The sequence below is a fragment of the Sorex fumeus genome, unplaced genomic scaffold, assembly GCF_029834395.1.
Source record: "Sorex fumeus unplaced genomic scaffold, SorFum_2.1 ptg000003l, whole genome shotgun sequence".
In the NCBI taxonomy this organism is placed as follows: Eukaryota; Metazoa; Chordata; class Mammalia; order Eulipotyphla; family Soricidae; genus Sorex; species Sorex fumeus.
In genome coordinates, this window is record NW_026606060.1 from 20088006 (window position 1) to 20112944 (window position 24939).

At 44.1% G+C, this 24939-nt stretch overlaps 1 pseudogene; it reads left to right on the forward strand.

Moving 5' to 3' along the window:
• The first annotated feature begins 24496 nt into the window (after positions 1-24496).
• Positions 24497-24687, forward strand: LOC130029538 (uncharacterized; annotated as a pseudogene).
• The last annotated feature ends 252 nt before the right edge of the window (positions 24688-24939 follow it).

Below are 24939 nucleotides of genomic sequence, written 5' to 3' on the forward strand. Positions count from 1 at the left end.
TCCTCATTCACTGTCTTCACTCTTTCATTCACTCTCCACACTCCCACTCATTCATTCATTCTCTTCACTCTCATTCATTTGCTCTCTTCACCAACTTATTCACTCACTTTCTTACTCATTCACTCAGCCACTGGCTCATACACTCATTCACTCACCCTCTCAATCTCATACACTCTCTCTTACTAACTCACAATGTCATGTTCATTCACTTTCTCTCACTCATTCTCATTCACTTTCTGTCTCACTCCTCTCTTACTCTCTCTCTCATTCACTCACTGATCACTGACTTACTCTCTCCTTCCCTCTCTCCCTCCCTCACTTAACTCTCACCCACTTGGTCACTCACTCTCACTGTCACTCTCTCTTTCACTAACTCCCACTTACTCACTCACTCTCTTATTTATTTACTTTCTGAAGAAATAAAATTGCAGAAGATTGTATATAAAGGTGAATAAGACAGCATCATTGCTCTATCATCCTAAAACAACTTCCACAGCCAGACTTTTAGCCTGGAAAAGAAATGTATTTTCTCAAGTGTCTTGGGGGAAGGCAGTTTTATAAGGAGATAATTATAACACAGTATGCTATGGTTATAATAAAGGCTTGCACAAAATTTTATGAAGTTCAAGGAGAAGAAAATTAACTCTTCCAAGGAAATTGAGTTTTCAAAAAGTAAATGAGTCTTGATGAAGAGTAGACTTTTGGGAGGTAAGGATACTAGAAATACAGAATATTGACAGCAAAGTCAAAGATTTTTGAGGTGGGAAAGGAGAGACCGTATCTGGAGAGTAGTATTACTTTGCTCAGATGATGTATCTAAATTGAAAGCACAAAAGACTGATCTGAAACATTACTAAGGCCAATTAGACTTTAGAAATATATCTGTTTACAAAATATACTGAGAAAAATCAGCTTTTCTTTGTAAAGTTAAGCAATCAGTATAAATAATGGGAAAGTCTTCTTGTAGCCCTTCTCTACAACAACAACAACAACAAAGACAAGAAATAGGAAAATTTATAAACATGAGGGGCGGAGCGATAGCACAGCGGTAGGGCGTTCGCCTTATAAGTGGCCAACATGGCCAACCCGAGTTCAATTCCTCCGCCCCTCTTGGAGAGCCCGGCAAGCTACCGAGAGTATTTGATATGCCAAACACAGTAACAACAAATTCTCCAATGGAGACGTTACTGGGCCCGCTCGAGCAAATCGACAATCAACGGGAGGGCCTACCTTTTACCTTTACCTATAAACATGCAGCATGTAGGTGAACAAAATCTTAGCATTTTTGGGGATGATGCATGACGAAACTGAGAACTACATGATAGCTGTGGATAGAAGGGCATAAACATGCAAAATGCTTTCATGTTGGTGAGAGGAGACCATAAATCAACACACTGCATATGCATTGGGCAGAGGAGAACAACCACTGGGCATAACTATCAAATAAGATCTCACATTACACCCCAATTTAAGTCAATAAGGATTCCATTTTCTTCTGCCTTTGTCACTGCAAAATCTTCTTCCCAGAATTTTTCACGAGATAGTTCTGGCATTGCCAGGAGGGCTCTTCAGTTCCCTGAGACTCACACCAGAAAATAGGCACTTTACAAGTCTGTTAGTGAAGAAAACTTGAAGAAATTCTTCTGCCTTTAAGATCAGAGTGATAGTACAGCACGTAGGGTGTTTGCCTTGCACACGGCCAACCCAGGTTCGATCCCCAGCAACCCTGACTGCAAAGCCAGGAGTTAACCTGAACATTGCTGGATGTGGCCAGAACCAAAGTTATTTCTTTAAAAAATTCTTTTGCATCTTCTTGTGTTGTTTTCAGAGGATCAAGTTGGGGAACCTCTACAGCAATGCTGGAGGCCACCACCCAGCATTGCTCAGAAGGTCATTTAATGCCCAGGATCAAACCCTGTGCCGTACTGGCCAGGAATGTGTTCTGACCCTTTGAGCTAGCTATTTGGCCCTCTTTCTGTTTTTTTTTTTCCTACAGAGTATATTTGTTATGTAGTATATCCTCAGAGTTTAGAGTACTAATGAGATTAATAGCAGCAGATGGTATTTATCCAGATTTCTGGGGAGTGAACCTTTCTGCATAGATATCATCAATAGTTTACTTATATTTTCTCTTTTTCACTCATCTGTCCCTCAAAAATGTGGGGTTAAATCTTAATATACTCCCTATTACTTCAGAACGTGACTTTATTGGAAACTAGAATCTGTGTAGATGGAAATGAGTTAAGGGAAATTGAAGTCATGCTGGCTTAGGAGAGCCCCTATCCAACATGATGGGAGTCCTCATTAACAAAAGGATCATAAGAAGACAGAGACATGAATCAGGTAAGTTGATGGCCAAGGGACGCCAAGGGTTGCTGGCAACATGAGAGAGCAGGGTAAAGAAACAGACCAGGCTCTCCCTCAGACACTCAGAAGGAAGCAACGCTACCAGCACCTTGATTTCTCACTTCCAGAACAGTTCGAGAGGATATTCTGACATTTCAAGCGTTTTGTGGCAAGTTATTACAGCAACTCTAAGAAACAAACACACCTTCTAAACAAAAAATAAGACATGTTTAGGCGTTATTTAATTTTTTTCTCAACCCTTACTAGCCAACCTGTGTATAATTTTTAATGGCGCTGTTCAACTCCTATTTTTAATTCTTAAAAAACAGCTGGTGGCGGAGGTATACAAGGCTATTGGCAGGCACATGAAGAGGGATGGGCCCTCCCTTCTCTCAGCCCCTCGCCCCAACCTGTACCCTGGCTTTCCCTCAGAAGAGCAAAAGGCAACTTGGCCAGCTTCCCAGGCAGCTGCCCCCCAAGGGGAAGCCACCCAGGCTCCCTTCGTTACTTTGGGGCTGGAGTTACCTGAAGAGGAAAATGCCTCCCAAATAGCACAAGATAAGGAAGGTGGGACATCAGAGCAAAGGAATCCCAGGGTGTGGTATTTACCACCCAGTCCAACCCACTTGTTCGAACTAAATGTATAGGCCAATCCCCTCTTTCAAGCTTAAATCCAAGCTTGTCCAAGAGCTTTGTGGATAGTTTAGGTGTTCCGGCCACAATTTCCTGACTGTTACAGTGAGAATAATCATCAGCTGTGAAGAGACAGGGAGAGTTCTTTGTACATCCTGTAGCCTTAGTAAGCTATGGGAGGCTAGGCAGTGAATGAAATCACATCAAGGGGTTTTGCTGGGAAGGCATTCTCATTGCTACCTCTCACGTGAGGTGGATGGAGTAAGTCCTGCTAGTTTGTTCTTAGTTTGTTCTGGGAGCTCTGCCATTGCTCCAGCTCTTTGTGCTTCTGTCTTTGGCACATTTTCATGCAATTGTTTATTCTATTTGGAAAACTCTTCTCCAGGTCAAGCTACTGTCTCTACCTTCCTCCTTACCTTGCCCCTTTTTCTTATCTGTCAACTCAAATGTTACTATCATTTTCTTATGAACAATTGGGGGGGCCTTCTTGGAGGGGGTCACACCCATCAATGCTCAGGTGGTGTTTGGGGGATCATATGGGATGCAGGGGATGAAACCCAAGGCAGCAGCAAATGCCCTACCTCCTATACTATCATTCTGGCCTCTCTGTATGAACTTGTACCACCTAACTCCTTCTACACAAAATTCGAGTAAAATGATGTGATGAGGGACTGGAGAGATATTTCAGGGGTTATGGTGCAAGCTTTGCATGCAGCCAACCCTGACTCAACCTCCCAGCACCCCTGAGGATTGTTGGTGCAACCCTGGAGTCCCCTTCCTGCCTGGTTGCCTGAGAATTGATAGAAGAGCCCAAGACCTCCTAAACACTATTTGGGAGTCCCAAGCAAATAAATAAATGTAAAATAAAATTGTGTGATTATTAGGTCAAAATTTCCAGAAGAAATATACCAAAATATCTAGAAATCCTCCAATTTCAAACAGCTTCATCCTTGACAGTGAATAAGTGATTCTGCAAAAAGGAAAAAACTAATGCAATAACAAAAGAGAAATCTTTGGAAAGAGGATAGGACAGGACAAAGAAGTGTAAGACCCTCTTACCTAGGCTCCTAGACTTTACACCACATGCTGTAACTGGACAAACTCTTCAGTTCACAATACAGAGTAAAGGCAGAGAGAAATTCCCCACATTTTTTTTTATGGTTTAAAATTTTTTTAGGTAAGGTTAGTTTATATGACTATATATTTAGGTGCATAAATCAAAATAACTCTTAAAATGTATGAGAATTACTTTTTCCACCAAGTTCCACTAACCCTCTACAATGGTTCACCGGACTCCCCCCCCCCCCACCTTTTATTTCCAGCTCCCCACCCTCAATTTTGCTATCATAATTCAAGGGTTTATTTGGGTTTTGTTTTGTCTCTTCCTTTGTTTTTTTATTTATATTCCACAGTTGTTTGTCTTTCATCATTTAACTTATTTTATTAAGCACAATACCTTTAACTTTCATTCATGTTGTTACAAATGACCAAAAAAAATGTCTTTTTATTGTTAAGTAGAATTCCACATCTTTATCCACTCATCCATCAATGGTCACTTAGGTTGTTCCTATGACTAGTGTAAAATATACTTCACTTGATCACTTGACTTCCTGTTAATCACCGATTTGCTCGAGCAGGTGCCAGTAATGTTTCCATTTGTCCCTGTCGTGTGCTAGTGTAGCCCAATGGCGTCTGCTTGCTTCAGGAACACAAAGAGCCTCAAACCGATTGTTCAGGGTCTTGATGAAGAAGTCTGACCATCTTGTAGGTGGGAGGCCAAGCCATCTTGTGACATCCCGTGGAATCCAGTCAGTAATGGCTCTAATCCAGCGGTCGTCTCCAAATCTCATTACATGTCCAGCCCATCTGATTTTCGACACCTTGGCAAACGAAACAGTGTCCCAGATTCTTGACCATCTACTGAGGTCAGAACTCCGGATTCTTTCTCTCCTTTGAGTGAAACATGATACTCCAATTATAGCTCTTTTGATTCCTCTTTGGGAGACCTGAATAGCGAAAATAGCGTTCTCATCCTGCTTTCCTAGGGCCCAGGTCTCTGAGGCGTACATTAATGCAGGAAGAACAGTAGAATCAAAGAGATGTGCCCGGAGCCAGAGGTTCTTCATCCTCTTAGCTATTTCTTCGATGCTCCTGAAGGCATTCTAAGCTGCTCTCTTCCTCCTGCGCAACTCAGGTGCCAGGTCATTCATCATGTTGACTTCTCGACCTAGGTACAGATAACTGTTGCATTCGAAGATGGTTGTTCTGTTGCGAGTGAATGTAGCGTTAGGAACAAGGCTGTTTCTCATAAATATTGTCTTCGTGAGATTCAGCTGTCCGACCTTTCCACACTCACGGTTGAAGTCGGCCAGCATTTGTGCTGCTTGGTAATGTTTAGTGTTATTAGAATGATGTCATCAGCAAAGTGGAGATGGTGTAGTTGCCAACTGTCTATCTTCACTCCCATTCCTTCCCATTCCAGTTGTCGCATGACGTTCTTGAGGGTGGCACTGAAGAGTTTTGGTGAAAGGGTATCACCCTGCTAAACCCCTCTCTTGACATCGATGATCACTTCTTTATAGAATGGTGAGATTCTGGTAGTGAATCCATAAAATAGCTCTCAGAGGATTCTGAAGTATTGAGTATGAATGCCCTGATTGGCTAGGGCTTCAATGACCACTTCCATCTCAACAGAATCAAAGGCCTTCTTTAAATCAATGAACGTTAGACAGAATGGCATCTTGAACTCCCAAGAAACCTCAGTGAACTTGGTTATCGTGTGGACATGGATAATCATGCTGGATCCTTTTGGGAACCCAACTTGCTCGCATGGTTGTCCTTCACCTAGTGTTCTCCCAATCCTATTCAGGATGACGCGAGTGAACAGCTTGTAGATGACAGACAACAGGCAGATCAGGCGATAGTTGCCAATGTCTCTCTTCTTGTACAGTAGTACAGTCCTGCTGGTTTTCCACTGAGATGGAACCTTGTATTCAGACAGATAGCATGTGAAGAACCAAGCCTGTGTATTGATGAGAACTGGCAGCAGGTTCTTCAGGTGTTTGGATCTGACCTTGTCTGGGCCAGGTGCTGTTCGCTTCTTTACCAAGAAATGGCATTTCAGATTTTGGAAGGGAGAATGTTGGGAACGACATATCCATTCTGCGGAATTTGGTATGTGGGCAGGTGGACATGGCTATCGAAGAGATCCGAGTAGAAGTCATGGATAATCTTCTCCATTGCCCTTCTGGAAGATGTGAGATCCATCAGGATGTCAGAGAGCAGTCATCTTGGTCTTGTAGTTGGCGAAGGACAGACAGGCGTTGTGAATGCTTTTCCCGGTTTCAGCCGCATCTACCAGAACTGTTGCTCTTCTCTCTTTGAGGTATTCCTTTATCGCATCTCTGCACTGCTTTGCAAGCTCAGATGTTCACATGTGGTTGCCTGAGGCATGTGCCAAACCACGTTGGCGAATAAGCTCAAGAGTTTTTGAAGACAGGCTTTGTGTGTGTGGAGGGGGGGGCTATCTCTCTCTTGGCCTTCCTTGCACAATCATGGAGGTGTTGAACCAGTGGATCAGATTCCTCGTCAATGTTGTCAATAATGACATCTTCCCATGTTGCAGCAATAGTGCCAAAGATCTCCCCATTGGTGGTTGTTCTGGGAGTTCTCTTCTTAAACTTTGCAGCCCTTTCTCCCTGCTCTGTGAAGTAGAATTTTGCACGAAGTAGATGGTGGTCCAATCCTGTTTGGAATTTTGGGACAACAGTGACATTGTCAGGCAAAACCGTGGATTGAATAGGATGTGGTCAATTTCTCTGTGGAACTGTCCACCAGAGACTCCGATGTCCAATGTTTAGATTCAGCCTTCTGGAACTGTGAGTTACCATGGATGGTCTTGGTCGACATGATGAACTCAGACAGTCTCTCACCCTGTTTGTTCCATTCTAGGCCATGGATCCCGATGTGGAGTTCTTCAACTGATTTTCTCAGTCCTATCTTGGCATTAAAATCACCAACAATGATCTTGTAGAAGGTGCGGTCTTCTTTATAGAATTTCTTCAGCTTCATGTAGAACTTCTCAATTTCTCTTTCATCATAATTGGATGTTGGTGCGTAGACAACGAAGATAGAAACTGCCGGCAGTGAGCCACATCTATTCAAGTGTAATTGTCTGATTCGGGTTGTTAGGGATTCAAATAAATCAATGCTCATGGCCAAGTTCGTATAGACAAGGACACCAACGCCTCCGACGCCTCTTTTGTCGCATGTTCCAAGGAACAGTTCTTCTCCAGTGTCAAAAACAGTGTGATTGATTCATGCCTTCTAGTCTCGGTCAGACCAATGATGTCATACTTGATCTTTTGCGTTTGTACCATCACCTCATACCTCACTGGCAGACATACACTACCTCCACTACCTCCAGTACCCAGTTGCCACCACGCTCCAGGATGCTTTCTGAACCATGTGGCCGCAAAGCAGCCATGTGACACATCATAAGACACTTAATACCCATCTTCCAGGATTGCCACACCATATTTGATAGGGTTCAAATATGGTTGGGCTGGAGCTATAGCACAGTGGGTAGGGCATTTGCCTTGCAAGCATCCAACATGGCCGACCCAAGTTCGATTCCCCCGCCCCTTTTGGAGAGCCTGGCAAGCTACCGAGAGTATCTCACTTTCATGGCAAAAGCCTGGCAAGCTACCCGTGACGTATTCGATATGCCAAACACAGTAACAATTGTCCCAATGGAGACGTTACTGGGCCCGCTCGAGCAAATCGATGAACAACGGGAGGACACTGACAGTGATAGTGACAAATATGATTTGAACCATAGGAACACCTATAAGGGCGATTAGAGGCTGTCCAAAAAGCCTCTATCCCTCTCGGAGAACCTAGCAAGCTACCGAGAGTATTCCACCCGCACGGCAGAGTCTGGCAAGCTATCCGTTGTGTATTCAATATGCCAAGACCAGTAATTACAATGGGTCTCATTCCCCTGACCCTGAAGGAGTCACCCATATGGCAGCATTGAGAAGGATGAGGAAGGAGAGGCTGATAAAATCTCAAGGCCGAACTAGGCTGCCAAAACATAGAAAGACAAAAATGATTGTCTGTACTTTTAATGCACATACGCTAGCATCAGATGCATCCATCAAGGACCTGATGGTACAAGCGCAAAAGATCAAGTAAAATATACTAAAATTAATAAAAAATGTATATCTTTTTAGATTAGCATTTTTATAACCTTTAGGATACATACCTACCTGAAAGTATAGTTGCTGGGTTATATGGCACATTCATTTGTAATTATTTTTTTGCTTATTGGGTCACACCCGGCTATACATAGGGGTTACTCCTGGTTCATGCACTCAGGAATTACTCCTGGCAGTGCTCGAGTGACCATATGGGATGCTGGGAATCGAACCGGTGTCGGCCACATGCAAAGCAAACACCCTACCCGCTGTGCTATCACTTAAGCCCCCCATTTGCGATTTTTGGAGGAGTTTTTATACTGTTGTTCATGGAAGTTGTACCAATTTGCGTCAGTATCAACAATGTATAAGGTTCTTATTATTCTCTATATCCTGGTAAACACTTATTTCTTGTCTTTTTGATATTAGCTATTTGCACAGTTGTGAGGTGATAGCTTATTGATAGCTTATTGTGGTTTTGATTTGCATGTCCCTAATAATAAATGATAAAGAATATTTTTTGCATGTTTATTCACCATTTTTATGATTTCTTCAGGAAAGTGTAGAAATCCATTTTTAAAGCTCAGTCCATGGGGTGAGGGATGTGCTTCCATGGTATAGTACCCACCTTTCAAGAATTAAGTACTTGCATTTAATCCCTGCCATCACAAATAAATAAGTAAAGATAGAACCCTAGAAAAGACTAGATCTTAGGGAAACAAAAAATTAGGGAAGAAAAAGGTAGGACAGGAATAAGACACTGTATAAGAGTTGACCTTGCTTTTGGCTCTTGGCAGTTACAAAAGAGTCATGGGCCACAGTAAGAGGCCAGAACTTCTACAAATATGGAGCTCTCTTCACATTGTTTATTAAGTAAAAAATCAATAAACATATATAAATATATAAACCTAAAGTGAAATCTCAAGGGTGGGGTGCAAGGTCCAACCAGGTTTCAATCCCCAGCATACCATGTTGTCCCCTGCACCCCACCAGGAATAATCCCTGAACACAGCCAATTATGGCCCCAAAACTAAAACAAAAAGTGGAAATTTCAAATATCTGTACACATACACACACATGCATGTAATATAAATTCAATCAAGGTTCTATAATTTATGTCAGATATATATAATGGAAATGTATTCAGCAAGCCATGAACAATAAGGAGCACTCTAGAATAACCTTTTTTTTTTTTGCTTTTTAGCTCACACCTGGCAATGCACATGGGTTGCTCCTGGTCTTGCACTCAGGAATTACTCCTGGCAGTGATCGGGGACCATATGGGATGTTGGGGATCGAACCCAAGTCGTTCATGTGCAAGGCAAATGCCCTACCCTCTGTGCTATTGCTCCAGCCCGGCATTTTTTTTCTTAGCACCATAGCACTGTCCTCCCGTTGTTCATCAATTTGCTCGAGCGGGCACCAGTAACGTCTCACAACAAAGTGTGAGACTTGTTGTTACTGTTTTTGGCATATCGAATACGTCACAGGTAGCTTGCCAGTCTTTGCTGTGCAGGTGAGGTACTCTTGGTAGCTTGCCAGGCTCTCTGAGAGAGGCGGAGGAATCAAACCTGGGGCAGCCCGATTGGCCGCATGCAAGGCAAATGCCCTACTGCTGTGCTATCGCTCCAGCCCAGTTTTTTTCTTAACTGAATTAATTACAGTGGCTAAAAAAAGAGATGGCGGGCAAACTTATAAATAAAGGAACATAATATACATATTGACTAATTGCATTGTGAAGATCTTACTTGGATCATGATATAATTAAGTATATTGTTAAAAATATTTTCTTTTTCGAGCATACAGCCGGAAGAGAAGGGCCACATGGAGGACGGGACCCACAGCTCCCGGAGAAAAAGAAAAAAACAGGTTCCAAAAAGAGCCGAGATCATTGGGAAGTCCCAGATGGGGTAGGTACCGCATCCCGCCTCCCCCAGATGGAACCCCGGTGACCAGAAGCCTCTACAAGCACAGCTCGAGTATGCGGGAACTAGGACTTTTTCTCAAAACATCTCGCGCGACATCTCTCTATATACAAAGTGATCAATGGGAAGTAAACCACCCAACCTTTCTCCCTGAAAATCAGAGTTAAGTTTGGAGCACGGCCACAGCCCCAGAAACACAAGGACTTAATGCAGAACCCAGCAGCTTGGAGCAGAAAAGTGAACGGACTATGCGTTAATCCAGGCCATCATGTCTGTCCGGAGGGGAAAAGGTGTTGCCCCATTCGCCCTCTCTTCTCTGGAAAGAAGGATGGCGGCCGCATGGGAGCCTGGTGGACAGCAGGTATGAGCCGGGGGTGTGGGGGCGACTAAAACCTCATGGGAAGGGGAGCGTTCTGGTCCGTCCTTCACGCCCTACCGAGGTCACCAGTTGCCCCTCACGAGCAGCTCCCCAGCACGGCCACAGCCCCAGAAGCACAAGGACTTAATGCAGAACCCAGCAGCTTGGAGCAGAAAAGTGAATGGACTATGTGTTAATCCAGGCCATCATGTCTGCCCAGAGGGGAAAGGGTGTTGTCCCATTCACCCTCTCGTCTCTGGAAAGAAAGATGGCGGCCGCATGGGAGCCTTGTGGACAGCAGGTATGAGCTGGGGGTGTGGGGGCGACTAAAACCTCATGGGAAGGGGGGTGTTCCGGTCCGTCCTTCACACCCTACCGAGGTCACCAGTTGCCCCCCACGAGCGGCTCTCCAGCACAACCACGGCCCCAGAAGCACAAGGACTTAATGCAGAACCCAGCAGCTTGGAGCAGAAAAGTGAAAGGACTATGCGTTAATCCAGGCCATCATGTCTGTCCGGAGGGGAAAGGGTGTTGCCCCATTCGCCCTCTCCTCTCTGGAAAGAAAGATGGTGGCCGCATGGGAGCCTTGTGGACAGCAGGTATGAGCCGGGGGTGTGGGGGTGACCAAAACCTCATGGGAAGGGGGGCGTTCCGGTCTGTCCTTCACGCCCTACCGAGGCCACCAGTTGCCCCCCACGAGCGGCTCTCCAGCACGGCCACAGCCCCAGAAGCACAAGGACTTAATGCAGAACCCAGCAGCTTGGAGCAGAAAAGTGAACGGACTATGCATTAATCCAGGCCATCAAGTCTGCCGGAGGGGAAAGGGTGTTGCCCCATTCGCCCTCTCTTCTCTGGAAAGAAAGATGGCGGCCGCATGGGAGCCTTGTGGACAGCAGGTATGAGCTGGGGTTGTGGGGGCGACTAAAACCTCATGAGAAGGGGGGCGTTCCGGTCCGTCCTTCACGCCCTACCGAGGCCACCAGTTGCCCCCCACGAGCGGCTCTCCAGCACGGCCACGACTCCAGAACACAGAAACCAATTTCTTAACTATCTGACTTTCAGTAGAAATACTTCCAGGGTCAATAGGTAAAATAGCAGAAATCCAAAACCAACATTTAATTCTTGAACCCAGCTGTAGAAAGCAAATCACTTCACAGTGCTTTTTCAGCATGTCTGATTTGGGGGGGGGGGTAAACTCTAAATAATAGTGGTGAATCTTTTATTGAAACAGTGAATCTAATCAAAGCAGATAAAGTGTTAACTAGAATTCATCTGCCTCACAGGGACTGGGAGGGGTGGGGGGTGGGGTTTTATTGAGGTTCTTCATGGTAAAAAATAAGTATTGGTAAAGGGAAATGTGTTTGATATTTGCATGACTGAGACCTAAACCTGAAAGCTTTGTAACCTTTCCCACAGTGATTCAATAAATAAAAAAATAAAAAAAATATATTTTCTTTTTCTTTTTTTTAATAATGTAGTGGTACTGCTATTTGTTCAGCCATTGATTAAGTTGGTTGAATTGGGCATGAACTCCACATTACTTTTTTTTTTAATTGTATTACCGTGAGATAGTTACAAAGTTTTCACTTTTGAGAATCAGCCATACTATGATGAAACATCCATATCTCCACCAGTGCACATTTTCCATCACCCATATCCCAGTTCTCACTCTGCCTCTATGGCAGACAATTTCTCCAATACTCTCTAAATTTGCGCATTATGTTTTGCTCGAAATTTCCTACCACCATTCAAGCCTACCTGCCAGTGGCAGATGCTAGATAATTTATTTTCCATTGCTCATTTTGAATATCATGAGAGCTTGCACAGCCATGATTGTAAATGTAAATTTTTAGATTGTAAGTGGTTGGGTTTCAGAGACTTGCTGCTGTGTCTCTGGGTCAGGGCTGTTGGTGTGCTAAGATCCACATTACAAATTTTTCAGCAGATTATATCTGAGGTCCATCCTGAGATGGTGGAGTCAGGCTGAGGGTGTGGCAGCGATTTTGGATTGTGGAAGCAAGTGGTTGCCTGGGGCTCTGCTTGGGCGGGCACAAGTCAGCCTCCCCACTCCAATTTACCCCAGTCTGTTCAGCCATGCACGGATCTGAGCTTTTCTGTGGCTTTTGATCTCTTTTGAGATTTATTTAGGGGTCTCTGGAGCAAGGCAGGCAGTAGAGCTTACAGAGTGGTGCTGGAGTTGGTTTGTGGGGGTGACTGCCAGTGCTTCCACGTATATTGGGAAATGGGGGGAGGTAGCCCACCCCAACTCTAAGAAAGCCTGGAGATTTCAGTCACAAAACGGGCATACCAGAATTATCAGCAGATTATATCATAGAGAGGTCCATCCTGAGACAGTGGAATCAGGGCAGGGATATAGTAGTGATTTTGGATTGTGGAAGCAAGCAGCTGCTGGGGGCTCTGCTTGGGCAGGCCACCAGGCCAACTTGCCTGCCTCAGATTTACCCCAGTCCGTTCAGCCATGTGCGGGTCCAAGATTAACTGTGGCTTTTGATTGCTTTTGAGATTTATCTATGGGTCTCTGAAATAAATGAGCTTGTATAGCTGAGCTAGAGGTGGTTTGTGGGTGTGGCTCCCACATACCTAACTTTTGGCTGTTTAATCTCTTCGTTGCCTGTATGGCAGAGCCTGGCAAGCTCCCTGTGGAATATTCCATGTGCCAAAAACAGTAACAAGTCTCACAATGGAGACGTTACTCATGCCTGCTTGTGAAAATCGATGAACAATGGGATGACAGTGTTACAGTGCTAATTTCTTGACAAACTTGGTCCCAAGTTGTTGGGATCTGGCTATAGGCACTGTAGCAATTTGGGGGTATCAGGAAGCCTGAAGGCACCATCAGGCTGCTGATACACTTGCCCCGAAGGTACAGGTTGACCTGCTGGTGGCACCATACCCTCCCAAAATATCATTTTCTTAAGACAACTGGAAATAAAACACAACATGAAGGTCGGATGATATTAAAAGTATTTTCCTGGCCAAGAATGTAGAACAGCAGTAGTTGATTTGCCTGCATATGAGACCCTGGGTTTGATTCTCAGCATGACAATAAATAAATAAATAAATAAATAAACAATGTGATAATGATATAGTGGTTTTGAGTTTTAAAGTACTTATCTACTAGAGAGATATATAGTGAAGTAATTGTGGATACAATTACATGACATTGAGGGGCTGGAGTAATAGTACAGTGGGTAGGACATTTGCCTTGCATGAGTTTGACCTGGGTTTGATCCAGAATCCCATATGGTTCCCCAAACCCACCAAGAGTTATTCCAGAGCACAGAGCCAGGAGTAATCCCTGAGCATCACAGGGTGTGGATCAAAAGCCAGAAACAAACCAAAACAAAACAAAACAAAAGTAGCTCTAGAACTGTGTTTCTTTAAGTAGGTGATACTACATCCCGGTGCACTGGAATGATGACAGTGGGGTTGGGGTGCAGTGGCAATTTCCAGGACAGTTGTGGAGCATTTTTGTTTATTGATAAAGGACAGATTTCTTTGGGATTGGAGCATGGTATGGCAGGTAGAGTGCTTACCTTGCACATGGCCAACCTGAGTTCCATCTTGACATCCCATATGTTCCCCCATGCATGATCAAGGTTAATTCCTGAGTGCAAAGCCAGGAGTGTGGCCCAAAAAGAAAAAACAATGGTGAGGGTCAGGATAGGGATAGATTTCCAAGGGATGAAGGCTTCTTGGTAATTTTCCCCCCTGGAAAGAAAGCTATAAGACAAGTAAATTTTTAAGTCTCTAAGGGAATAAGTCAGAGAAAGACAGACACCATATGATTTCACTCATATGTGGTAGACAAAGAAGCAAGACAAATGAATATATCAAATAAATCAAAAGCAAATTTTTAGACTGTAAGACCAAATTAGTGTTTACCAAAGGGGACAGAAGAAAGTGACTGGGTAAAAATATCATATGGTGAAGGCTGGAATTGTACGTTTTAGTAGGAAGCTTAATGAATATAATACACATATTGATTTATAACAACATACAGCTGAAACTTATATAATTTTATAATTCATTGCTGTTGATGTGTCGACACATCATAAGACACTTAATACCTTTCTTCCAAGAATACTGCACCATATTTGATGGGGTTCAAATATGGTATGAACCATGGGAACACCTGCGAGGGCGATTAGAAGCCTCCCTAAAAGGCTCTATCCCTCTCGGAGAGCCTGGAAAGCTACCGAGAGTATCCCACCCACACAGTAGAGCCTGGCAAGCTATCTGTGGCATATTTGACATGCCAAAACCAGTAAATACAATGGATCTCATTCCCCTGACCCTGAAAGAGCCACCAGTACAGCAAAGTTAAGAAGGATGAGGAAGGAGAGGCTGATAAAATCTCAAGTCTGAACTAGGCTGCCAAAACGAAGAAGGACAAAAATGACTGTCTGTACTTTCAATTTATGTACGCTGGCATCGGATGCATCCATCGAGGAACTGATAGTGCAAGAGCAAAAGATCAAGAATGACATCATTGGTCTGACTGAGAGGAGAAGGCATCAACCACATCATGCCATTTTCAACACTGGAGAAGAACTGCTCCTTGGAACATACGACAAAAGAGGCGTCTGTGGTGTGGGTGTCCTTGTCAACACGAACTTGGCCATGAGAATTGACTCATTCAAATGCCTAACAACCCAAACCGGACGATTACACTTGAATAGATGTGGCTCACTGCCGGCAGTTTCTATCTTTGTTGTCTATGCACCAACATCCAATTATGATGAAGAAGAAATTGAGAAGTTCTACATGGAGCTGAAAAAGTTCTATAAAGAAGACCACACCTTCTACAAGATCATTGTCGGTGATTTTAATGCCAAGATAGGACTGAGAAGATCAGCCGAAGAACTCCACATTGGGACCCATGGCCTAGAATGGAACGAACAGGGTGAGAGATTATCTGAGTTCATCATGTCGACCAAGACCATCCCATACTGGGATCCATGGTGGTGGGAAATGGGCACTGGTGGAGGGATGGGTATTTGATCATTGTATAATTGAAACCCAATTCGAGTAGGCTTGGAGCCTACTCGAATTGGAGTTGAGCATCCTCCACCCAGATCCTCCAAGTTCCAGTAGGCGGGGGTCACACCCACCACCTGGCCCCCTGGCGCCGTGTAATCCCATCAGCGGCCAAGACTCAGAGACTACAAAATGCAGCTCCCGGACGAGACCAGTGCAGTCAGTCTCCTGCCCCTGCGCCTGGCTGTTCCTCGCCGGGGTCCCTTGGAGGGGAGCGGGTTGAGCTTTCCTCCCCACCCCGACCAGGGCTCTGGCAGCCGAAGACCTCCAGGACCAGCCACCACCATGCTGAGACCACTCTCCGCACACATGAAGGTACTGGCAGAGGGACAAAGCCACGCGGGTTCCGGGGCCGAGATCTCCAAGCCTACTCGAATTGGAGTTGAGCATCCTCCACCCAGATCCTCCAAGTTCCAGTAGGCGGGGGTCACACCCACCACCTGGCCCCCTGGCGCCGTGTAATCCCATCAGCGGCCAAGACTCAGAGACTATAAAATGCAGCTCCCGGAACCGCGCGGCCGCATTCGCGGCCGCACGACATCTTATCAGAACATCTTTTTATGATATCTCATTGTCCGATTCCTACTCTGGACAAACTTGCAGGCTATCGAATATAGCCTGCCCACAGGGCAGAGTCTGGCAAACTCCCTGTGGCGCACCAAATATGCCAAATACCAGTAACAATTATGGGTCTCATTCTCCTAAAAAGCCTTGAATATAATCTCAGGGCTAGGATGAAAGAGACGTTACTGGGGCCTGCTCGAGGCAATCGACGATTAACAGGATGATGAATGATGAATGAAAAAATAATTGAAACCCAAGCACAAAAATTTGTAAGTCTACAACTGTACCTCATGGTGTCTCACTAATAAAAATTTTTTAAAAAACCACTCCAAGAAGACTAGGGTGACCATATAATTTTCATAATATTTAATGAGAATAACATATATTTTCATTAAATACTTACTGTAACAGAACATCCTAAAAGATAATTTATGGAGCCTGAGAGAGTACAGTGCGTAAGTTAGTTACCTTGTATACTGGTGACCCATGTTCAATCCCTGACATTACATATAGTCCCCTGATCCCAGCAGAAGTGATCCGTGAACACAGAGCAAGAAGTAACCTGTGATCATAGCAGAGTGTGACCCAAAACCAAAACAAATAAACAAAATAAATGTATAATTATTACAGAAATCGCATAAATGTACAATCAAAGAATCAATAAAAGTTTCAAGCAAAGTTATAATTAGGGTAATAGAGTGAAATTGGAATGCAAAATTGCAAGTCTACAAAAACAGTTATACTGTGTTTTTCTTTGGGGATTGAGGGGTAAGTTAGGCCACACCAGTGAGTGCTCAGGGGCTACTTCCTGCTCTGCTCAGGGATGACTCCTGATAATGCTCAAGGGACAATATTCATTGCCTGGGATTGAAGGAGAGTCAGCCATATGCAAAGCAAGCACCTTATCCTCTGAAATATCTTTCCAGTCCTTATGTTTCTTGATTGTGCTTTTTGAAAGAACACCCAGTTTTGCTCAGGGCTTACTCCTACCTCTTTGCTCAGGGATCACTCCTGGCAGGGCTCCAGGAGTGGTGCCAAGGATCAAATCCATGTCAACTGTTGAAAGCAAATGCCTTATCTGCTGTACTAGCTCTCTGACCTTATGTATTTTTTAATAGTATTTTTATAGTAAATTTTTTAAGTAGTATTGGGAGTCTGGGGCCATTACTAAAGCTCAATATCTGGCAGTGCTGGGGGAAAGGGGATAATGTGATGTTTCTCATTGAACCCAGGATCTTACATATGTAAGGTATGTGTCTACCATTTGAGCCATATCTTGATCCAACAGTTATTGTTTTCTGTAGTAGCTGTGTATAAAGTTACTGTGAGGAATCAAGGGAGAGTACAGGGAGTAAGGAACCTGCCTTGCATGCAGCTATATCAGCACATTACCCTGATTCAAATGTTCAGCACCATATACGGTTTTCTGAACACCAGACAGAATCAAACCAAAACAAAACAACCCACACACACTCATTGTGAAATTTAGATTACATGGAATAAACGTGCATATATATGTACATATGTTTATGTATATACACATATATTTACTTTTAAAGTATACTAAAAAGGCCAGAGGTAGGACAGAGGAAGAAGCTTGCACACAGTCAACTCCATTTGTATCCTGGCACTCCATATGATCTCTCGAAAATTGATAGGAGTGATCCCTGAGCAAAGAGCCAGGAATGAGCCTGATCACTGTCAGGAATGGCCAGAACCCACCCCAACGCCAATAAAAAAATACTAAAGAGCAGTTTTTCAAAATTATTTTTATTTTAATATGTGAGCAAAAAGAATAAAAGTCACTCCTCTAACAATACCAGAATTTTCCCCTTTATAACATCTTTCTTGAAACATTGACTTTAAGTTTTTATTTCCATGGTTTTGTAGAGCAATCAACCACATGATCTATTCAATCAACTTTAAGTATTCTTCCAACCAATTTCTCAGTCCATTTTCTCTCTCCTTTGTCAAGTTCTAATCAAAGTATTCTACCTAAAGTTCAAGGCCTTTTCATCTTGTTTAGATCTTTGGCCATGAAACCTCAAAAGATTAGTACCCCCTGACTTCTGCAACTCAGAATGAACTTTCAGAATCATCATTTGTGTCATTTAATTGAAAAGTACAGCTCTTCCTCGACTTTACCAGGGTTATATCCCAATGATAAGCCCATTATAAATTGAAAATACATTTCCTAGATCTAGCTACATCTAACTACATTTACATTTACTACAGATTAACTCATAACTGAATATAGTCTATCTTAAACTTAAAAGACTGGTGTCCCAGCCTATATCTGGGCAAAGTCATAAAACAGAAATCATAGCACTGTAGCCCTGTCCTCCCATTGTTCATTGATTTGCTTGAGCGGGCACCAGTAATGTCTCCATTGTGAGACATTACTGTTGTTACTGTTTTTGGCAAATTGAATACACCACCGGGAGCTTGTAAGGCTCTGTCGTGAAGGTGTGATACTCTTGGTAGCTTGCCGGGCTCTCCGAGAGGGGCGGAGGAACCAAACCCAGGTCAGTCACATGCAAGGCAAATGTCCTACCCATTGTGCTATCACTCCAGCCCCCAGAAATCATATTTTATAAGAAATGTTGAATGCCCCATGTGACTTATCGAATACACTATAACATATTTGTTGTCTGCTCTTCTGACACTTGACTAACTGGGAGCTGCAATCCACTTTTACTGCCCAATTTTGCTAGAAACAATCAGACCATACATAGCTCTCCTGGAAATAATGGCAATTCAAAGTAGGGGCTCCAAACTTATGTACCATTTTTTTGCCATTGTAATGTCCAAAATTATTACTGGATAATAATCCAAAAAGATCAGACCTGAACACCTGAAGAACTTACCATCAGTACTCATCAATACATTGGCTCGACTCTTCACACGCTACCTGTCTGAATGCAAGGTTCCATCCCAATGGAAAACCAGCAGGACTGTACTACTATACAAGAAAGGAGACATCCGCGACATTGGCAACTATCGCCCAATCTGCCTATTGTCTGTCATCTACAAACTATTCACTCGAATCATCCTGAATAGGATTAGCAGAACACTAGATGAAGGACAACCATGTGAACAAGCTGGATTCCGAAAAGGATTCAGTACCATCGACCATATCCACACAATAACCAAGCTCATTGAGGTATCTCGGGAGTTCAAGATGCCGCTCTGTCTAACGTTCATTGATTTAAAGAAGGCCTTTGATTCTGTTAAGACGGAAGCGGTCATGGAAGCCCTAGCCAATCAGGGCGTACAAACTCAATACATCAGGATCCTTCGTGAGCTCTATTGCGGATTCACTACCAAAATCTCACCATTCTACAAAGAAGTAATCATCCATATCAAGAGAGGGGTTCGGCAGGGTGATACCATTTCACCAAAACTCTTCAGTGCCACCCTCGAGAACATCATGCGACGACTGGAATGGGAAAACATGGCAGTGAAGATAGATGGTCGGCAACTACACCACCTCCGCTTTGCTGATGACGTCGTTCTAATAACACCAAACATCAGCCAAGCGGCACAAATGCTGAACGACTTTGACCGTGAATGTGGAAAGGTCGGACTACAGCTGAATCTTATGAAGACAATGTTTATGAGAAACAGCCTTGTTCCTGACACTCCATTCGCTCTCAACGGAACCACCATCTCCGAATGCAACAGTTATATATACCTAGGTCGAGAAATCAACATGATGAATGACCTGGCACCTGAGTTACGCAGGAGGAAGAGAGCGGCTTGGAATGCCTTCAAGAGCATTGAAGAAATAACTAAAAGGACAAAGAACCTCCAGCTACGAGCACATCTCTTTGATTCCACTATTCTTCCTGCATTAACATATGCCTCAGAGACCTGGACCCTACGAAAACAGGATGAGAACGCTATTCGGGTCTCTCAAAGAGGAATCGAAAGAACTATGCTTGGAATATCACGATTCACTCAAATGAGAGATAGAATCCGGAGTTCTGATCTTCGTCAACGCTCAAGAATCAGGGACGCTGTCTCATTTGCCAAGACATCAAAAATCAGATGGGCTGGACACGTAATGAGGTTTACAGACAACCGCTGGACTAGAGCCATTACTGATTGGATTCCACGGGACATCAAAAGATCACGTGGACGCCCACCTATAAGATGGTCAGACTTCTTTGTCAAGACCCTAAATGATCGGTTTGAGGCTCTGCATGTTCCTAGAACGAACAGATACCATTGGGCTACGCTAGCACGCAACCGGGATGAATGGAGACGTTACTGGCACCCGCTCGAATAAATCAATGAATAACGGGGATTAAGTGATTAAGTGATTAATGTCCAAAACCTCAACAGAACCATCATTAATGAAACCATTGTACCTTTTGTACTGGGACTTTATAGATTATTCCACTTATTCCCAGAACATGGTGAATCTCTTATGTCTTTGTTTCTATGGATAACTTAAACCTGAAGATTGGCCTTGACCTCAAGCTAAGTACCTCAAGCTAACCTCCATGTGATCAGAGGTCTCCATCCATGTCACTGTCACTGTCACTGTCCTCCCGTTGTTCATCGATTTGCTCGAGTGGGCCCAGTAACGTCTCCATTGTGACACTTGTTACTGTGTTTGGCATATTGAATACATCATGGTTCGCTTGCCAGGCTTTGCCATGCAGGCGAGATACTCTTGGTAGCTTGCCAGGCTCTCCGAGAGGGGCAGAGAAATCAAACTCGGGTTGGTCATATTGACTGCATGTAAGGCAACTGCCCTACTCGCTGTGCTATCGCTCCAGCCCTTTCATCCATGTAACCTCTACAATCTAATCTTCCTTAACAGTTCCAAATAATAATATAATAAAGTGCAGTCTACCAATGAGTCTCCTTAACTATGCCAATCTTATTTCATTAATCTCAACTGATGACACCTTATTCCTACCCCACTAAATCCCAACTTCCTCTAGTTCTAATAGCAGTTCTTATTCTCTTCTGTTCCAAGGCTCTTGCCTTCCAGACACCTTACCCTGGAGTATTCTCCATACTTCTTCAATAGCTTCCCTTTTCTCTTCAAATTTGTCATAATTATCAGAATCCCTCTAAATGTAAGCTATTTTCCCATGAACCCAGTCCCCCAATTTCTAAAATTCTATTCTGATGTCATATAGTATTCAACAGCATCATGATAAGGTATGTTTGTTTAGAATTTTTAAGGAAAGGAAGTTGTTTAAAATTAAGATGCCGGGGGTATGGTGCAGCCAGCAGGTCAATCTGTACCTGTGAGGCGAGTGCATCAGCAACCTCATGGCGCCTTCAGACTTCCAGATACCCCAAAATTGCTGCTGTGTCTTTGGCCAGACCCCAAAAACTTGGGGCAAAGTTTACCAAGAAAGTAAACGGCCAAAAGTTAGGTATGTGGGAAACACACCCACAAACCACCTCCGGCTCAGCTATATAATTGGAGGCAAGGCCTCTTTGGTTCCTGATTGAACTGCTTAATGGCCATGATCCCAGAGACTCAGAAACAAATCTTGGAACCTAGCGGCTTTAGGTAGAAATGCGTCCGGTCTCTGCAGTAGGCTACAGGTGCTGGGCCAACCCAGATGGGAATAGGTTTTGTGCCTTGGCCTGTTTCCCCTGGCGGTCCAGTGGCCGCCATCCTTCTGAGGCCACTGGATAGTCACATTTGGGCCCCCAGTGACGAGACACACAGGGCCTCATGGGATGGGGGTGGAGCCGGGCTTGTCCTCCCCACCCCAACGAGACCCCAAGTCATCGCCCATGAATGGCCTCTCTGGCTCCTGATCAAGCTGCTCAACGGCCATGATCCCAGAGACTCAGAAACAAATCTCAAAACCCAGTGGCTTTTGGCAGAAATGCATCTGGACCCCACAGTACGTTACTGTCGCCGGGCCACCCCAGGGAGGAAAGGGTGTTGTCCCTCTGCCTGCTCCCTCTTGGCGGCTTGGTGGCCGTCATCCTCTAGAGGCCATTTGACAGTCAGGCTTGGGTCCGCAGTGATGAAACTTGTTGGGCCTCACGGGATGGGGTGGAGCCGGGCCTGTCCTCCCCACCCCAATGAGACCCCAAGTCATAGCCCACGAACGGCCTCTCTGGCTCCTCATCAAGCTGCTCAACAGCCATGATCCCAGAGACTCAGGAGCATATCTCGAAACCCAGTGGCTTTTGGCAGAAATCCCTCCAGATCTAAGTGTTAAAATTTTGGAATTTCAAAACCACATGGACCTACTGCAGCCACGCGACATCATATGTTATTCATAACCAGCAATAGAACACAAATTGTCTATTGTTGCCTTTTCAGCAGATCTGAGTGTTGGGGTAAAATCTCAAATAATGGTGGGTCTGGTGTCGAAATATTGAATGTGATTAAAGTAGAGAGAGAGTAATGTGGAAATCATCTGCCCCACAGGCAGGGGGAGGGTGTGGGATGAGGGTATACTGGGGGTTTTGGTGGAGAATGGGCACTGGTGAAGGTACGGGTGTTTCATTGTATGACCGAGACTTAGACCCAAAAGCTTTGTAACTGCTCTCACAGTGATTCAATAAATAAAATTATAAAAAAATTTAAAAAATAAAAATAAAATAAAATTAAGATGCCCTTCAAGAGAGAAATGGTTAAATAGTTGTATATATGCCGCCATTAAAACGAGTAAGCCTGAAAACCCTCCATGACATTGAAGCTAATGGTATCTTCAAAGATGTCACGCCACTGGCCAAGCAAGTAAAAACAGAGATAGACAAATGGGACTATCTTAAACTAAGAAGCTTCTGCACCTCAAAAGAAACAGTGACCAACATATAAAGACAGTCTACAGAATGGGAAAGGATATTCGCTGAATACACATCCGACAAGGGGTTGATATCAAGGATATACAAAGTACTGGTTGAACTCCACAAGAAGAAAACATCTGGGGCTGGAGCAATAGCACAGCGGGTAGGGCATTTGCCTTGCAAGTGGCCAATCTGGGTTCGATTCGCAGCATCCCATATGGTCCCCTGTGCATCGCCAGGTGTGACCCAAAAAGCAAAAAAAAAAAAAAAAGAAGAAGAAGAAAACATCCAACTCCATCAAAAACTGGGGCGACAAAGTGAACAGAAGCTTTCTCAAAGAAGAAATCCGAATGGCTAAAAAGCACATAAGAAAATGCTCCACATCATTAATCATCAGAAACATGCAGCTCAAAACCACAATGAGATATCATTTCACACCACAGAGACTGGCGCACATCCACAAGAGCAAAAGCAACCGGTGCTGGCGCGGATGTGGCGAGAAAGGGACCCTTCTTCACTGCTGGTGGGAATGCTGACTGGTTCAGCCCTTCTGGAAAACAGTATGGACGATTCTCAAAAAATTATAAATTGAGCTCCCATTTGACCCAGCAATACCACTCCTGGGAATATATCCCAGAGAGGCAAAAAAGTATAGTCGAAGTGACATCTGCACTTGTTTGTTCATTGCAGCACTCTTTACAATAGCCAGAATCTGGAAAAAACCTGAGTACCCGAGAACAGATGACTGGTTAAAGAAACTTTGGTACATTTACACAATGGAGTACTATGTAGCTGTTAGAAAAGATGAAGTCATGAAATTTACATACAAGTGGTACTATATGGAAAGTATCATGTTAAGTGAAATGAGTCAGAAAGAGAGGAATAGACATAGAAAGATTGCATTCATCTGGGGAACATAAAGTAACAAAATAGGAGACTAACACCCAAGAATGGCCGAGATTAGTACCAGGAATTTTACTCCATGGCTTGGAGGCCAGCCACACATGCTAGGGGAAAAGGCAGCTCAGATAGAGAAGGGAGCACCAAATAAAGGGTGTTGGGAGGATCCTCCCAGGATGGGAGAAGCATGCTGAAAGTAGACTATAGACCAAACATGATTGCCACTCATTGCCTCTTTTGCAAACCACAACACCCAAAAGGAGAGAGAGAACAGAGGGGAATGCCCTGCCACAGAGGCAGGATGGGATGGGGGGAATAAGGGGTGGGAGGAATACTGGGATCCGTGGTGGTGGGAAATGGGCACTGGTGGTCGGATGGGTATTTGATCATTGTATAATTGAAACCCAAACACAAAATTTGTAAGTCTACAACTGTACTTCATGGTGTCTCACTAATAAAATTTTTTTTTAAAAAAAGAATAAGCCTGAAAACTATACTTTCAGGGGCTGGAAAGATAGCACAACAGTAGGGCATTTGCCTTGCATGCGGTCGATCCAGGTTCAATTCCTCCACCCCTCTTGGAGAGCTCGGCAAGCTACCGAGAGTATCCTGTCTGCACGGCAAAGCCTGGCAAGCTACCCATGACGTATTCGATATGCCAAAACACACTAACAACAAGTCTCACAATGGTGACGTTACTGGGCCTGCTCGAGCAAATTGATGAGCAACGGGAGAACAGTGACAGTGACTAGAGAAGTTTCTCTGATCATGTAGAGCACCCAAAACCATGAGAGGGAGCCAGAGCATCCTCTCCTGAGTGTGAAGCTGGTTCTAGATGTTGCTTTGACCTTTACCATTGATGATCTTACAGTTTTTCTCTATCCTTGGAAGAGGGAGAGGGAAAGGATGCAGTTTGAGTGGTTTCTTGAAAGAAAATAAAAAGTAAGCCAGAGTCCAGAAGAGTACTACAGAGGTTAATGCATTTGCCTTGCATGCAGCTGACTGGACTCTATTAGAATCCTAACACCACAGGAGTAAGCCATGAGCACCGACAGGTGTGGGTGCAAACTCTACACCATCCTCCTCTCCCCTCCACCTCCAACCTGCAATAAGACAGAGAAGTATATCCTGGCATTGATAAAGATCTAAAGCTTGTTACTGGTGACCAAAGGTC